Genomic DNA, 14,466 nt, shown 5'->3' with positions numbered 1-14,466 from the left:
ATAAATACTTAATTTAGAACGAATGACACGCATCATTTCCTTCTTCAAAGGGACGTTTTGAGATCAGCCGATATGAATACTATGAGTCCTTCCATCCGAGCTGCATATTTTCACAACAGTCCTCTCCTTGTTTCCGCACAGAACCTGAACAAGGATTACTGTATGTCTGTTTTTGCTCTTGTACAATTAGTTTTGAAATTGTTTCCCACAGCTTGACGAAGTTTGGGAGCGAGGGAGGGAGGAAAAAAAGAAAAAAGGAAATGGAAGTTGCAGAAAGCGAATCTTCTGCAAATGTTTTTGCTCCCGAAATAACACAGACTGTAGACCTATATTACTGTTGGGAACGTGATGGATCCCATTACAATAAGGTCCATCAGCTGACCTCACAAGAGAACCACTGAAAACAGTATTGCCAGCTGCATGTGCCACAGCAACAGAGTGAAATATGCAAGCATAGAAACATGGGATATACAAACTTAATCCAGATGATGTCCAATTAATAATTAATGTCTGCTGTGTGTGTGGAGCTGATGATGACATCAGCGTTTAATCTTAGTAACAAGTCAGAACCTGATGCACCAGATGAAGTAAAGCCTCTTTTACACTGGTCTGGTCCACCTGAGATCTTTAAAGCAGAGTGAAGCCGCTAACAAAGGGCAAAAAGGTGTTTTTTTTCCAGCCCAGCATCAGCATGAACTGTGACATCACAGATGCTCAAGACACAAAACGAGTCAGAGAAAGAAAATAAACTAAGCTACAACTGATAACATTATGGTTACTATGCCAAAGGCAGATAAAGACTTTTCACAGGAGGCAGATTTATTCCCAAAAGATCATTTGCTCTCTCATCATCCTCCTCTTCCTCACATATACTTCACACACTGGTATTGTAAAATTAGATAAGATGGAGCGAGAGATACCGCTCCCCTTGGTTCACGGGCACGCGATCGGTGCTTTGTCGCTAAATACACCAGATTCCTGTTAAATATTGAGTTTTTAGAAATGACCCTGCCAAATGTTGGAGATTAACACTTGTTTTCAGGATTTTAAGTTTTTTTTAACTCATCTACATTTCGGCATTGTCCAGTTTGCTTCTTGTGTCGGACTTTTGACTCGCTCCTCTGACCAATCAGTGGCCGGCACTCTGGCGACATCATGTATAGTATCGGCTAAGCTCACTTGGAACCTCACCAGGAGCAGGTACTGAAAAAATACCAGGTACTATCACTAATGGAAAAGCGGGATTTGACAACCATGGGTTTGAATGATGCAATAAAAGACACCAAGCTAAGTTTCAAAAAAGCAAGGATCAAACAGAGCAGACGAAGAATAAATTAGCATGTTCGCCCAAGTCTTGCCTTCTATCTGATGCTGATCAGAGCTGAGGCTGATAAAAAAAACTGTGTGCACTGCAGAGTCTTTTGACCTGAGAGCTACTGCAGATTAAACACATTCCCACTGGTGAAACTGGATTGAACCGTTTTTTTGACCAGTGGGAATTGGGTGTAATTTAAAAGGGACACTGTGTAGTATTTATATAACCCAAAATCCACTGTTTTATACATATTATGTGCTCCTGCATTGTTTAGTCACTGTATAATAGTTTTTGTTTCATGTTCGTAGTGTTTCAAGAAGTGAAGGAGCGACGAGGCTGAGAGCGGATCTTTTTACGCGTTTAGAATGGAGGACCACACGTATTTTACATCGATATATAAAAAAACACTTGTACATCTGAATAAATACTAGAACCTCATCTGGAGAAAGACGACGAGGACGACATTTGACCGGCTGAGGATACCGTAGCGCTCAGGGAAGGGAGGGGGTGAGCAGAGGAGCAGTTTGTTGTTGTAAATTTCAGCCTCTCCTCTAGATGTCACTATAAACTACTTACTTCACCTTTAAGGATTATCCGTTTTATATTATTCTTATTTAAATGTCTTCCTGACAAGTATTATGCTCATGTATCTTATTCCTCTTTGCCAAACAGCTCCATTGTTATCCAAAAGCGATTAAAATAACATTAATGAGTCACACCGATGCACTGAATGCATGTTAAATTTTCTAAACCACAAATATGGATGCTACTGCCTGTGCCTTGTGCTAATCACGTTTGCACTCCGTGCTTGTGTTTTTCCACTGCTTTGGTTTAAAATTAAACTCACTCCCACTTTGCATCAACTTTGCATCGATTAGCATCAGGCCAAGGGCTGTGGATACAGACAAATACTGTGTTTGTTTAGGATTTGCAAAAGAACATGTAAATCTGATTAATATATAATATATTATCATACATTTTCCCTTTACTTTTCATAGATATCACAAACCCACATTGGTCTGTCAGGTGTCAGTGTGGACACATCCTTTCAGACCTGACAAGAAAACAAATAGGATCATAATTACAGAGCAAATACAAATGTCACGAGGGAAACTCGTCACCTACAATGTACATTTACACACGACTAAACTGCAAACAGGTTGCTCTGAGATATGCAGGTAAAAGAGATGGCGACTGCTCTCACTTTCGTTTCTTTCCCTCTGCAGCAGCTGACCTCATCAACAAGGTCAGAGACTCCCACTCCCACACTCACCTCGCACATTATGTCTTTACACATTCTGTCACTCCTGTTTCTCCTTCAGCAGCTGTGGAAGTCTTCAGCTGTATTTTTATTTTCTCCCCCCCATCTCTCAACAAATATTGCACTGTTTTTTTTTTGTTTGTTTTTTTAAAATTATGCCTCAGAAAAAGGATTCAGTTGTGTCCACAACATCCTCACATTATCCTCCAGTGGGTTTGATCACACGGTGTCAAACTTCATCAGAAAATAATTGAAATCACAATAAAGTGCAATATCCAAAACTAAAAAAAATAGGAAACATTTTGTTTTGTTTTTATGAAAGTTAATAATGAATTATATCAATACATAAATATTGCAGCAGTAATGTCATTTATTTCACGATTTGAAATGTTTTAATTATCCAAAATACATCATTTCCACACTATAAAATAGTCATGTGTGACATATTTTGTATATTTTTGTACTTTTTATTACATATTTTTTCTTTCATTTTTTATTGTATAATGTATAATTATTTCCAGATGTGAGTGTTATTAATTTCTTTCTGCCTTCATGGTATTCATTATTCTTGTCCTTTATTGATTTTTTACTTCTAAAGTCTAAAAAGTAATGAATTGCCAATTAAGTTGTGGTTCTGATTCATTCTGAATCATGCCTGTTTTTTTTTTAATGAAGTGTTTTTAATTTATTTTCATCCTTCTCTAAAACTTTCCTCATGCAATGAACTAAAATCAGCCTCTCCTCCTCAGTAAACAACAAATCTCCTTCTATCTCCCAACAATTTGGCCTTTTCCTGAAGAACGAAACAAACGCCACCTTAACTCTCTCCTCCTTCCCCTTCACATCCTTCTCTCCCTCTTTCCCACATCTGTCCCGTTCCCATTCTCCCATAAACACAAAACAATCCTTTCATATCCTGCGCTGGCGTGAGAAAACCAAGAGAAAAATGATAAGCGTCCCCGAAAAAGAGCCGGAGAAATGGTGTGAAAGTGAGAGTGGGGCAGAGGTCGTGACGGGAGAAAGTGGGCAGGAAGGAGAGAGGGTGAGAACGAGCAAATGAAAGACAGACGACGAGGAAAGGAAAGGAGGAAGCAGGTGTTTTTGAATCAACAATCACATGAAATGAGTCAGGTGTATCATTCAGAGAGAAGGACAAAAAGGGGAAAAAAATTAAATTAAAATAATATATATATATATATATATAATTAAAAAATAATATAAAATATTTACTTATTATATTATTTTATTATTGATAAGCATCTGGTGTTACGCTACATCACCTGAAATGAATAATTAATATATATTTTGTAAACTATGGAATCAAGAATCATAATTTTGTAATACACTCACAGTGATCTTTTTGTGTCCGATACCGTTATCACAACCTCGAGTATCTACAGTTTACACCCATTTAAACAACAAATCTGTTTCCATCACATCCGTGCTGATGCATTTACCACCTACAGCCATTTCAGGCTATTTCAAAGACTTGCTGCTTTAACTGTGTAACAAATATTCTTCTCCCATAAAGAAGAAATAAGCAGTCTACATCATGACACCAGTTATACCCATAAGGAATGCATGATCATACGATGCCGAAAATAACCATTAGTTGCAGGTCAAATGTATTCTGAGTAAATGATATGTTCCAAAAAAAAGATTACAGTGTATATTGTTCACATTGAAAAACATCCATTAAACATTTATTTTTATCACTTTAACAGCATATCACAGATGACACAAGCGCACTTCGCATTACCGTAATAAGGCTGAGAAGTTGCACGTCAAGGCCCATGTGTGGTTATTACGGTAATTTCAGTTTAAAAAGTTATTCTGGAAAAATGGATAAAAGCACTTACTCACAGGACATTTTGGGTGAATTCCAATTCCTTGCTTAACCCTCAATCTTAACCCTCAATCTCAAAAATGCGCGCTCCCTCTAGTGCAAGTGCTGTCCCGATTCTCAGAAAAATTAAGTTGAGGGACAAGTTTAAGGGCTGTATCGCCCTCAATATTGAGATTTTCCAAGACCACCCTTGGGAGCAAGGGCTACCCAGAATGCATTGCGTATTTTCACATAACAAAGATGGCGCCAAAAGCAGCAAAATGAGTACACTACAAATTAAGTATTTTCTTTGTTAATAGAGATATAAAAATTATGAAAACCATTGTATTATCTTAGTTTAGACCCATATTATGGATTACTGACGTCATTGTTGCGTAACATTCATTTTTATTTCACGATCTTTTGTCAATAGCCGGCCGGTGCGGACAAGCGATGCCTGCTATCGTTTACTTTTCAATAAGCCGTGGTGTGTGGTAACTGTCAGCTGAATATGTCCGTGGTTGTGGTATTTGTATGAGTATCATCTTATAACTAACTGACAACCTAATAACTTAATAACTGAAATAAAATAATAAATAAATAATCGTGACATAAATGTGTTCTTCTTCTTCTTTTTTGGAGTTGACAGACTGGACGCAGCTTTCACGTTATTCTGCCCCCCACAGTCTGAAGACGTATCTGCATTTAAGGGGTGTCCCATTTCTAAGTGACAAAATAACCAGTTAAGATTAAGGGTTGAACTTGAGGGTTAAGATTGAGGGTTAAGATAGGAATTGGAATTGGCCCTTTCTGGCCTTTTTATGATTAAAATAAGCAACAACAAAAAAAACATTTTGAGGCTCAGGTGTTAAAGGGTTATTTAAACATCATCTATTTGTTCAAAACAAATAGATGATCAAAAACACCCTACAGATATTTGTGAAGCCCGTTGACTGCAGAGAGGAGAACATACAAGAAAGGTAGCAGCTTGTGCGACACGCTATAACTGTAACTTCAGCCAGTAATTATGTTCTCAAGGATAATAGAGTGAGAGAAGAAATGGGCAGAGACAGACAGTATAGGGGAGAACTGAATGACTCATAGTACAGTACAGTACTTCCCAGCAGCAAGAGGTAGTGTGAGCATCAATCACAGAAAGAACGCACACACAGCCACACAAAGGCAAAAACAAGCTGCAACGCCAAGGTCGTCATTAACAAAGTGCCTTCTCAAGTCAAATACTGAGTGATGTGCATGAGTGTGTGTGTGGGGGGGGGGGGGGGCATGTAATGATGAATGGAGGTAGAACAATAGTGCAAGAGCACTGTAAAAGAAGATATAGATTTTTTTTTTTTTGTTAAATATTGGAGAATAATGCACAAAATACAACCTGCATACACACACACACACACACACACACAGGTCCAAAGTGGTTTTGCATTCATCCATTAAGCTCATGTAACGTGTGACAGCCATTGAATGTGTGTATGTTGTGTACGATGGTAATGAAAATAAAATACAAAGCACTCCTCACTATGTAAATGGTCGCATTAAAATTGCATGAAGCCTGCATGCACACACACACACAGCTGCTCCTAGTCAGGAGAGTTATGTAACACCACTGCAGTAAACTGACCTCATACAGGCAGAGTAAGAGAAAGAGGGGCAGACAGACGGAGATACATGTGAAAAAAATCTGGCAAATGCCTCCATATATGTATTATTTGTGCACTGATTTAATGCCTCCACCATCTGCTGGTTACTTTAAAGTACAGCCATATGTGACTGACAGCAGGGAGGCGGGGCTCAGTCTATCGCTGACCTATCACGCACAGGAAGCGCACAACAGCATAACTTATTGCCCTTTCACTAATAAAGTGGGGATCAATAAAGCCGCCAATCAGTCACTAATCCTATTCAGCCTCAGGCGCAGTAGAGAGGAATTAAGAGTCAATTCAAAATGTCAGCACGAATGAGAAACGTGAAAGGTGATACACAAGTTCATTTGCCGACGACAACAACAACAACTCTCTCTTCTCAATAATTAGGATTTCCCATGAGATGAATTATCCTCAGTTATCAACTCCTTCAACTGATCACTAACGTCTTCTAATCAAGGAAAACAAGAAGGAAACACTGGCTTTTCTACTTCTATATTCAAACCAAACTAAAATGTCACACTAAGATATTCAGGTAAATACTCTGCAAAGTAGTCAAACATTTGCATTTACTGTATATTCCTATGTGTCCCTTAAATAAAGTTACTGACTGACATCAAAAGGCCTCCATCAGTCAGTCAGTCAGTCTGCAGAAAATCAAACATTATCTTACAAGTAACAGGGAAGCTTAACTTTGCGATTTTGGAAATAAAATGTCCTCATTATACCACGTCTACGTCAGCTGGGATTGGCACCAGCGATCCTCATGTGGAGGATAAAGCAGTAGAAGATGAGTGAGAGTGAGTGAGTTCTTTACTAAACTTGGCTTTCAACCCTAAAATGCTTATTGCAGGTTTACCTGGAACTGTGTTTCTGTCTGAAACAACACATGCACAATAGAAACTGCGTTTCACATCAAGCCCCATCACCTTCATCATCAGAATACGCAGTATCATATAGTAAAGTGGTGATAATAAACACAGAAAAACTGTATTACAAGGTTCCCACACCTTGGTTGAGTCATATAAAGGGAGTTTTCAAGGACTTTCCAGGACCAATTGCGTCAAAAGGACAGAATGTGCTGACACAGCTTAAGATGGGAGGGCAACTTGTAAGAGTCGTCCACTTTTATTGATTTGCAGCACGCTCTGCATCTGGACAAGTGATTGACCCTGGGATCTTGAGTCAAAGTCAGTCTTAGTAGTTTTCTCTGGTGAGACAGAGATCTTCATTCATTGATCTTTTCATTTCCCGAGCATCACGTCATCATTTGCTCTCTCTTGCGCAGCGTTACTCGCTCGTTGTTCAGCACGGAATCTCACGCCAACGGGCGGAGAGAGACAGTGGACAGTGTCCACAACACCACTGGTAGTTATGTGTAGGTCTGTGTAGGATCTCGTCTACGTACATCAAGCAATGCACTGCATGAAACAGTGAAGTTGACATTTATGTAAATGTCTAATCTTGTTTGTTACAACTTCACTTCTTTCTTGCACAAAATCCAAGCACTTTCAATGACCCATGTCTATTTAGGGTGATTTTCAAAAAAACATTCAAAGGCCTTGACATTTTTTTTTTTTCAAATTCACAAACTTTCAAGGATTTCAAGGGCCTGTGGGAACCCTGTTATTAGTACTTAATCATTATCGCTGAAAATGTGACTGAACAGGATAAATCTGTCAGTGTTCATCCATCTGTCTTCTCAATTATATTCTGTCAAAGTCATCAAGTGTCAACACATCTTTTTATCTTCTCCCTTTAAAAATAGGCACACACACACACACACACACACACACACACACACACACACACACACACACAATAACCTGGCACTGGCGCTGGCTGGCTTCTATTTGTTTTCTATTCACTATAGACTGACTATAGGAAAATGAAACACATTTAGAAATTAAAAATAAATAAAGCAAAGTGGAAAACTATACAAAAAACATTGTATTGTGATGAAAGTACAACAGAAAGTTTCTCAATCTAAAGATCTTAAAATATCACTACATCTATTTCTTTTAAGTATACTCATTTCACTACCAACTTTGTATTTATTTGTCACTGCTGCTCGAATTTGCTTCCCCTGATATTTCCATGTTCCTCATAATCACCTGAGATCACTGGTGGTGGTTTGTTTTTGATGACTTCAGCTCCCTGGGGGGTGGGGTGGGGGTGGGGGGAGGTAGGGAGCAATGTGCTGACAAACCAATGCACACGCACACACATTCACTTGCGCATGCCTCACATATCTTAGCATCCACATACCTTGCTTATTGCCTGTTGCGTTGAAACAACACATACACACAACCGTAACGTATCGACACACAAAGCGCGGCTTTGTCTCACAGACTTAGGCATTTCGCTGACTCTGAATATTACAAGCACCAACAAAAACACCTGAATGTAACCTAACTGCATGCAGAATGGCCCCACTCATAACCACATTTTGGTAAGTGGAAGAGCGATAAATGAAAACATGTTACTGCAGAGATTATATCAACCGTTATAAATAGAAAGGCTTTAAATAAGTGACTTGACTGGTATCACTGCCTCGCTCTCTGCACTGACATACCGCATGGTGAAGAACCGTGTCTCACATTTCACATGTAAATTGTTTTTTTACATGTGTTTAATCAGCATTAACTCCTGGGACAAATAACTCTGCAATGTACACAGGTTTTAGTGGCTTTGGCTGCAATCTGCATCAGTGGGAACATAAGACTAACCTGGGTGAACACACTCATTTCTTCTCTGTTTAGATTTTAAACAGTTTACTTAAAAAGAGACTGAGGTAAAAGATGCCAAAACATTCATTCATTCATCTTCTACCTCTTTATCCTACACAGGAGGGTCACGGGGGGCGCTGATGCCAATCCCAGTTGACATGGGGAAAAAGGCGGGGTACACCCTGGACAGGTCGCCAGTCCATCACATGACCACATAGAGACAAACAACCATTCACTCTCACACTCACACCTTGGTCTATATAGTTTCCAATTTGCTTAATCCCCACATCTGCATGATTTGGGGACGATCACTGAGACCATAGAGCTGCTGCCTTTCTCTTTTTCTTCCGCCAAATCATTTCGCTTCCAGTGCATCACAATTCATGCAAAGATGATTCAGGGGTGAGATATAACAGCACATGGCAGACCAAACAAGCAAAAAACAGTTATATCCACTTATTCCATTGTGAAAGAGGCTGTGTTTCCATCATGGTATGGTTCAGTTTGGTACAGTATGGTATGGTTTGGAATGGTGAAGCCCTGGGTCAGGCTTGCGTTTAGACTGAGAACAGTGCCTTTACTTGGTAGACAGGGTGTGCACTGTGCCCAATGGCCGTGCCAGTGAGATGGGTAGTGTGATATCGCACTGAGTGACAACATCGACCGCTATGCAATACATACTACAATGTTTGGGAAGAGGAGGAAAAAACGCGAAATTCTGTTGCCCAATCAGCTGACTGGAGCCGTCTAGCTCCATTTCACTCTGGTATCTCCAAGGGCAGGGTGCCAAAGTATGGAATCGTAAGGGATAGTACTAATCCTACTGGAAACGCAAAATAAATAAATAAAAATAAATGTACCATGATATACCAAATTGAAATGCTCCATTCAGTGGAAACATGTCATAAAATGATAACTGAGGTTAAAGAGAAGGCCTCAGTCTAGCAATAAAAAAAACAATTCCCACTGTCCCATTCTCACTTGTCACCTTGTCTCTACATGGGGGAATTCCAATATATTTTAAATGTGCCTTTATATAAAGACTGTTACTTCCACCTCTTCAAATAACACATTTCATCTGTCCTCTGTCCTTCTACCTCTATCCTGCCCCATGAATGACTGGGTCAGATTATGGTGATTAGCCTCTGTGTGACACTCATTTATACAACCCTGTATTACACTCGCTGCAAGGTCATCTGCTCGATTAGACCATCCACCATGATGGGATCACCCAGTAGATTAGGTTACCTGGCACGCTGATGCAGACTACACAAGATCAACTGGATTTTTGCACAGTCAATAGCACAAATTCTTCATTATGTAGTGTAAACAAAAAGAATACCAAGTAGCTGTCATTTGAAAACAACAAGCTCACAAAAGCAAAAACTGACTGGGATATGTGAAGATGTTTTAAAGCTACGAAGCTCATATTAGCTGTTACATTCTCAAGCATAAGTCAAAATACTATTTCGCTCTAAGAGTGAGTGATTTATCAAAGGAGATCGAAAGAACTAAAGGTAGTAATACGAAAATCCGAGGCTTTCAGCCATCGAACCTGAGTAAATAGGGGGCAGTTGCTGTTGGATTGCAGTAATCTCCTTTAGTTAAGCCAAGGAGGCCTCCACAGTTGAAGGGCTGCCAGGTCTGGACTGTACCACCTTGGTGGCTTAGCTGCTGCTTCTGTAAGTGAGTGAAGTATAAATACTGTATGTTCGCTCCTGAAACTCTACTGCATTAATGAGGTTAAAAGTGAAACGACAGCAGAGAAAGACCATCTTCACCTTCTCCAGCATTTTTGGAGAAAATCACACTTTTCGTACTGTTAGTGATTGCAATTTTAGTGGCCAATGAAAAGTATCTCAATGGTGATGCATTTCAAATGCTATTCAAACTGTATATTGTAATATCTATCTATAAAGCAAGTTGAGACTGTGTGTCTGTCTGTCTGTCTGTGATAGGCATATCTCGCTGACCGTTAGTCCTAAGACTTATGATATGGGTTGAGCATGGCCCGATGGTGTGCATCCTTGATTTTCACATTTTTTGGAGGAATTTAAATTTTTCGCTGATTTATCACGCTGCACCAGGCAGGCAGCGGCTCATCAGCAGCAGCTGCGCTGTCTGTAGCAGGGAGGTGAGAGTGAAGAGGCTGTCCTTTCACCAACACGCGAGCACATATATAAATATTAGGGTTAGCATGCTACTACTTTGCGGCTTACTTGGCGAACCTCTTTCCAAAGGTAAGCTAGCAAGGCTATGATTAGCATTAGCATAGGGCTAACATAATACAAACACTGTGCAACCTCATTAGGCACAACACAATTTTTTTTTATTTTCAATTAGCATCAAAAATGCTTATGCTAACCCTAACCCTAACCTCTTCTCCAGCTCCCACTATAGGAATACATACTACCTACCGGCACAGCACTAGTGATAATGAATGACTGATTCATCTAAAAAAAAAATATGATGTTTTTGGTTCCAAAAGTTAGTTTTGTGACATCATTATCCTATCACAGGCTATAATTTTACTCTATGTACAGACGCTTTAGGTCAGGCCAATAGTCCCATCGGATAAAGAGATGCCTCTAAAATGCAATTTTCAATTATGCACAACATATTTTCAATCATCATTGTCGAGCATTGTTTTGGCTTTTTCATGATGATATCATATGCCATCATAGGTTTGGTTGAACACAAACCAGAGATTGTCTCTCTCAGCTGAATATTTGCAGAAATATTTCCAAAAAAAAAGTGTTTTGCAAATAACAAAACACTTTCGGTCAACACCATTGACCACTGAAGACCCAGATGTTGACCTACCTTCCCAAGTAATAATCGCACGTTTGGTGAAACCCCATTAATAGAATGTTGTGTAATTTTGTTCACACAAATACAGTTTTTATGGTTTGTTGACCTTTTTTTTTTCTTTCCGATTGCACTTAGATCACGACGATGACACTTGAACATCTTTTTTCAGTCACAGTCTCAGTTCCGAGAAAGCTCATTATGTAATGTACTATGTTCCAGACAAAGAACCACACACCACGCCATCTGCACTCAAAACCCTCCCTCCTTGTTCCACTCTCTCTTTTCAGAGGCTCTCCTCTCCCTCCCACTCTTCCACTTCTTTTCTCTCCTCTTTTCCTCCCCATCACCTCTCTTAATCCCTTTTCCTACCACTAACTCCATCTCTCTCACTTTCATCTTACTCAGGTGCATTAGCTGCATTAAGTTGTTAGGTGACGTGAAGGCAAATATAAAAGGACAGGTAAAATCACTGTAAATCTCTACATAATGCATTTGAGCTGTCATCGTGATGTCTTAATGTGAGAACAGAAAACTTAATACTGCAATCATCTTCTTAATTACACCATTATCTTACAAAGATAATGGATAACATTTTGATTAAATACATGACATCACATTTACCATTAGCTGAGCAGCAGACAAGAGTCTCTTACAACAAATGAGTCAGAGGTTTCATTTGAGCACTCGACTTTTTTTGTGGCTCTCAGTCCCAACTATACTGTTAGAGGTGATTTTAAAATAGGCTTGTGGTAATTGGATCTGTTGCCGGGACACATCTGTGGCATAGGTTAGAAAATTAAAGGTACAGTAAGGCTCATGAATGCTGAAAGACAGATATGGAAAAGTGTTTGATCCATATCGGTGCATGTCATCCAAAAGATAATGGGCCTAATCCCATTTCATCCCCTCTATTTGGTCCAGTGTTTTTGTGACCGGATTCTTACTGATGAAGAGTTGTGAAGTCCTTCAACTTTTATTGTGGCACGCTTCAAATGGAGTGTTATGGAATATTTCCAGGTATATAAGAATCCAATGAAACTTGCAATATTACTACACTACACTAACCACAACATAACATGTTCATGCAGAAAGTCTATGGCACATGCAAGTGATATAAAAGCTGATGATGGCACATTTTGTTTTGAGGGTTTTTAGACAATCATATGATGATTCATTGGCAAATGGGGTCGGGGCCATGGACGAAACAGTACCCCAGGAAATCTTATTTTTTTTAAAGACAATGTAATCAATAGTTTTAGAGAAACTACCATAGTACACAAGATTTAAAAAACCTTGAAACTTTCAGCTGAGAAACTTCACTGATCTCTTTCTTAAAAAGGTACGACAACTTGTCCCCATGTTTGTTGACAGATGGAGAGACAAACCCTTGACCTTCCCATTCAAAGACAACTCCCTCTACTGTGCCACCATCGCCCTATCATCATCATCTATCAACTATCATCAGTCTAATTATTGTAATGAGAGTCCCTCCATTCAGAGAAAACACCAGCATCCTTGTGTGAGTGACTGCTGCAGACACAGAAATTAGCTCCACGCAGACGTCCTGCCTTGTATGGTAGACGTTGCTTCAAAGCTGGGTCAATGCCGATTCCTTGACCAGAACAGTCTGCTGAACACACACACACACACACACACTCACACAGAAACACACACTCCTCTTACTTTGACCCCAGTGTTGTGGGGGTTTACACACACACAATGGTTTCACTGAGGCTGAGCCAGCACAGCCAGCTTATCAGCTATCCAGCAAATTCAAGTAGCTGGAGTGGGTTTCTGGCATGCATTGCCACATTGAAGGTTGATACAAGACCTACCTTTGTGGCAAAGCAGGTCACAGTGAGGTTAAAGTAGGACAAATGCAGACAAGTTGGATTTACGTTTAAAAAGGAAAACATTGTTGACTTTTCTCACCCAGTGATTTGTTTCTGCATTGCTTCCTCCTCGTTTGTTCTTTCAACAGATTTTCAGATGTGTTACAATGGTGCTGAAAACACTTTTACAATGGTGTTTTTGGACCACGCAAGAGTCCTTTGTTGCCCGTACTACAGTTGGTCACTGAGACATTTTGGCAACAACGCTTCTGCCGTTCCAAATCTGGTTATCATAATGCATCCATGGTGCTGATCGGAACACACAGTCATTATAGGTCAAACAATCATAAATGTAGTCCATCTCATACTGAGCGACTGTAGCAGCCTCAGCTCTCTCACTGCATTATTTGGATATTATAAACCTACTGTACATTTTGCTTATTTATCCTTTCTGTTTCAGGTCACACAACAGATAATATTTTTACCTCAAGTTTTACCTCATGTCCTGTGCCAAAGTGTATAGAGACAAAGTTAAGGACTAACTGGAGTACAGTTCCTTACATAGTTAAGTCAAGCTACGCCATTTATCCAATTCTTTACAATGATAGAGCATAAAATTGGTCGTTAGTCGAAAAATCTACTGGCCAAAATTTCACCATAATTTTGGTAATGTCTTATTGTTCTGGGTACCAGCTTCTTCTATTATTTCTGAGTATTAGCTAGGGGTGGGAACTGTAGTACATGCAAAACACCTACACAAACTTGAATCTAACACTGATCTGACTGAAGATACATGCAGTAGTACCTTGATTCCCAATAAGATTATCTGAACTTTATTATCTACGTTAGTAAAACTTTTCAGTCCATTTCAGTCTGACTAAAATGCTCACATGAATTTTAAAAGTCCTGTTTTACCACAACATTTTGTAAATGTCAATGTACAGAATGAAAGATTCAGGTGCTGGGGAGCCAGATATTTGTTGGTCAGGAGCAAGAAGGAGAGCTTTAATTTGATGAAGATTGTTCAGGTGTCCT

At 39.4% G+C, this 14,466-nt stretch overlaps 1 protein-coding gene across 1 annotated transcript in view; it reads right to left on the bottom strand.

Moving 5' to 3' along the window:
- Positions 1 to 14,466, bottom strand: part of LOC310935414 (solute carrier family 45 member 4-like) — a 36,267-nt gene that overhangs the window by 19,424 nt on the left and 2,377 nt on the right. The window lies entirely within an intron of this gene.

The sequence above is a fragment of the Microchirus variegatus genome (assembly GCF_963457635.1).
Source record: "Microchirus variegatus genome assembly, chromosome: 13".
Classification (NCBI taxonomy): Eukaryota; Metazoa; Chordata; class Actinopteri; order Pleuronectiformes; family Soleidae; genus Microchirus; species Microchirus variegatus.
This window is presented reverse-complemented; position numbering and strand designations above follow the sequence as displayed.